This window comes from Hordeum vulgare, chromosome 5H, assembly GCF_904849725.1.
Source record: "Hordeum vulgare subsp. vulgare chromosome 5H, MorexV3_pseudomolecules_assembly, whole genome shotgun sequence".
Lineage (NCBI taxonomy): Eukaryota > Viridiplantae > Streptophyta > Magnoliopsida > Poales > Poaceae > Hordeum > Hordeum vulgare.
Genome location: NC_058522.1, coordinates 406,841,527 through 406,846,174, shown reverse-complemented (window position 1 = coordinate 406,846,174; position 4,648 = coordinate 406,841,527).

Sequence of the window (4,648 nt, the reverse complement as noted above, 5' to 3'; positions counted from 1 at the left end):
ACTGTGCACTGTTGCTACAGTTCGTCGTTTCGAGACACCACGTGATGATCGGGTGTGATAGACTCAACGTTCACATACAACGGGTGCAAAACAGTTGCACATGCGGAACGCTCGGGTTAAGCTTGACGAGCCTAGCATGTGCAGACATGGCCTCGGAACACATGAGACCGAAAGGTCGATCATGAATCATATAGTTGATATGATTAGCATAGGGATGCTTACCACTGAAACTATACTCAAGTCACGTGATGATCGGACTTGGGCTAGTGTAAGTGGGTCATGAACCACTCAAATGACTAGAGAGATGTACTTTTTGAGTGGGAGTTTAGCAAGTAATTTGATTAAGTTAAACTCTAATTATCTTGAACATAGTCTAAAGTTCACTTTGAATATATTTGTGTTGTAGATCATGGCTCACGCGACAGTCACCCTGAATTTTAATACGTTCCTAGAGAAAGCTAAGTTGAAAGATGATGGAAGCAACTTTGTAGACTGGGCTCGTAATCTTAAGTTGATCCTACAAGCTGGGAAGAAGGATTATGTCCTTAATGCTGCACTAGGAGATGAGCCACCCGCTACGGCTGACCAGGATGTTAAGAACGCTTGGTTAACACGTAAGGAGGACTACTCAGTAGTTCAATGTGCAGTCTTGTATGGCTTAGAACCGGGACTTCAACGTCGCTTTGAGAGTCATGGAGCATATGAGATGTTCCAGGAGTTGAAGTTTATCTCTCAGAAGAAAGCCCGGATCGAGAGGTATGAGACCTCCGATAAATTCTATGCTTGCAAGATGGAGGAGAATTCGTCTGTCATTGAACATGTGCTCAAAATGTCTGGGTACTCAAACCGTCTAGCTGAGCTGGGGATTGAACTCCCGCAAGAGGCTATCACTGACATAATTCTTCAATCACTGCCGCTAAGCTATAAGGGCTTTGTGTTGAACTACAACATGCAAGGGATGAACAAGTCACCAGGCGAGTTGTTTGCGAAGCTGAAAGTCGCAGAGTCTGAACTCCGTAAAGAGCATCAAGTGTTGATGGTGAATAAGACCACTAGTTTCAAGAGAAACGATAAAGGCAAGAAGGGTAATTCAAATAAGAGCGGCAAGCCTGTTGCCAATCCGACGAAGAAACCCAAAGCTGGACCTAAGCCTGAAACAGAGTGTTACTATTGCAAGGGTATGGGTCACTGGAAGCGCAACTGCCCCAAGTATCTGGCTGATAAGAAGGCGGCCAAAGAAAAATCAGGTATATTTGATATACATGTTATTGATGTGTACTTAACCGGCTCTCGTAGTAGTGGCTGGGTATTCGATACCGGTTCTGTTGCTCATATTTGCAACTCGAAACAGGAACTACGGAATAGGCGAAGGCTGGCGAAAGATGAAGTGACGATGCGCGTAGGAAATGGTTCCAAGGTTGATGCAATCGCCGTCGGCACAGTTTCACTTGAGTTACCATCGGGATTAGTTATGAACTTGAATAATTGTTATTTAGTGCCTGCGTTGAGCATGAACATTATATCTGGATCTTGTTTATTGCGAGACGGTTACTCTTTTAAGTCAGAGAATAATGGTTGTTCTATTTCTATGAGTAACATCTTTTATGGTCATGCACCCAATGTGAGAGGATTTTTCATATTGAATCTTGATAGTGATACACATATACATAACATTGAGACCAAAAGAGTTAGAGTTAACAATGATAGCGCCATGTTTTTGTGGCACTACCGCTTAGGTCATATTGGTGTAAAGCGCATGAAGAAACTCCATATCGATGGACTTTTGGAGTCACTTGACTTTGATTCACTTGACACGTGCGAACCATGCCTCATGGGCAAGATGACTAAAACTCCGTTCTCCGGAACAATGGAGCGTGCCAGTGACTTATTGGAAATCATACATATCGATGTGTGCGGTTCGATGAGCGTGGAGGCACGCGGCGGATATCGTTATTTTCTCACCTTCACTAACGATTTGAGTAGATATGGTTATGTCTACTTAATGAAGCACAAGTCTGAAACATTTGAAAAGTTCAAGCAATTTCAGAGTGAAGTTGAAAATCATCATAACAAGAAGATCAAGTTCCTACGGTCTGATCGTGGGGGTGAATATCTGAGTTTTGAGTTTGGTGCTCACTTAAGACAATGTGGAATTGTTTCACAATTGACACCGCCTGGAACACCACATCGTAATGGTGTGTCTGAACGTCGTAATCGTACTTTATTAGAGATGGCGCGATCTATGATGTCTCTTACTGATTTGCCGTTATCGTTTTGGGGTTATGCATTAGACACAACTGCATTCACTTTAAATAGGGCACCATCAAAATCCGTTGAGACGACACCATACGGACTGTGGTATGGCAACAAAGTTGTCGTTTCTTAAAGTTCGGGGATGTGATGCTTATGTGAAAAAGCTTCAGCCTGAAAAGCTGGAACCCAAAGCGAAAAGGTGCATCTTCATAGGTTACCCAAAAGAGACAGTTGGGTACACCTTCTATCTCAAATCCGAGGGCAAAGTGTTTGTTGCTAAAAACGGAGCTTTTATCGAGAAGGAGTTTCTCTCGAGAGAATTGAGTGGGAGGAAGATAGAACTTGATGAGGTTGTCGAACCTCTCATCCCTCTGGATGGTGGCGTAGGGCAAGGGGAAACCCGTGTCGTTGCGACGCTGGTTGAGGAGGAAGTTAATGATGATGATCATGAAACTCCGGTTCAAGTTCCTATCGAACCACGCAGGTCGACGAGACCACGTGCTGCTCCAGAGTGGTACGGTAATCCCGTTTTGTCAATCATGTTGTTAGACAACAATGAACCTGCAAATTATGAAGAAGCAATGGTGGGCCCAGATTCCAACAAATGGATGGAGGCCATGAAGTCCGAGATAGGATCCATGTATGAAAACAAAGTGTGGACTTTGGAAGTACTACCCGAGGGCCGCAAGGCTATTCAGAACAAATGGATCTTTAAGAAGAAGACGGACGCTGACGGCAATGTGACCGTTTATCAAGCTCGACTTTTGGCATAGGGTTTTTCACAAGTTCAAGGAGTTGACTATGATGAGACATTCTCACCCGTAGCAATGCTTAAGTCCGTCAGTATCATGTTAGCAATAGCTGCATTTTTCGATTATGAAATCTGGCAGATGGATGTCAAAACGGCGTTCCTTAACGGTTTCCTTAACGAAGAGTTGTATATGATGCAACCCGAAGGTTTTGTTGATCCTGAGAATGCTAACAAGGTGTGCAAGCTCCAGTGATCCATTTATGGACTGGTGCAAGCATCTCGGAGTTGGAACAAGCGCTTTGATGAGGTGATCAAAGCATTTGGGTTTATACAAGTGGTTGGAGAATCTTGTATTTACAAGAAAGTGAGTGGGAGCTCTATGGCGTTTCTAATATTATATGTGGATGACATATTGCTGATTGGAAACAACGTAGAGTTTATCGAGAGCATAAATGATTACTTGAATAAAAGTTTCTCTATGAAGGACCTAGGAGAAGCTGCTTACATTCTAGGCATTAAGATCTACAGGGATAGATCAAAACGCGTGATAGGACTTTCACAAAGCACATACCTTGATAAAGTTTTGAAGAGGTTCAAAATGGAACAGTCCAAGAAAGGGTTCTTGCCGGTTTTACAAGGTACGAGATTGAGTAAGACTCAGTGCCCAGCAACTTATAAGGATAGAGAGCATATGAGCACCGTCCCCTATGCTTCAACCATAGGTTCTATCATGTATGCAATGCTGTGCACTAGACCGGACGTTAGCCTGGCCATAAGTATGGCAGGCAGGTTCCAGAGTAATCTAGGAGTGGATCACTGGACGGCGGTCAAGAATATCCTGAAGTACCTGAAAAGGACTAAGGAGATGTTTCTCGTGTATGGAGGTGACGAAGAGCTCGCCGTAAAGGGTTACGTCGATGCAAGCTTTGACACAGATTCGGACGACTCTAAGTCGCAGAACGGATACATATTTATTCTTAATGGGGGTGCGGTAAGCTGGTGCAATTCCAAGCAAAGCGTCGTAGCAGATTCTACATGTGAAGCGGAGTACATGGCTGCCTCGGAGGCGGCTAAGGAGGGTGTCTGGATGAACAAGCTCATGACGTATCTTGGTGTGGTGCCAAGCACACTGAATCCAATAACCTTGTTCTGTGACAACACGGGTGCCATTGCCTTAGCAAAGGAACCACGGTTTCACAAGAAGACCAGACACATCAAACGACGCTTCAACCTCATCCGCGACTACGTCGAAGGGGAGGACGTAAATATATGCAAAGTGCACACGGATCTGAATGTAGCAGACCCGCTGACTAAACCTCTTCCACGGGCAAAGCATGATCAACACCAGAACTGTATGGGTGTTAGATTTATTACAATGTAATTCGCATGATGATGTGAGGGCTAGATTATTGACTCTAGTGCAAGTGGGAGACTGTTGGAATTATGCCCTAGAAGCAATAATAAATATAGTTATTATTATTATTCCTGTATCAAGATAATCGTTTATAATCCATGCTATAATTGTATTGAACGAAGACTTATATACATGTGTGGATACATAGACAAAACACTGTCCCTAGCAAGACTCTAGTTGGCTAGCCAGTTGATCAAAGATAGTCAGGGTCTTCTAATTATATACAAGGT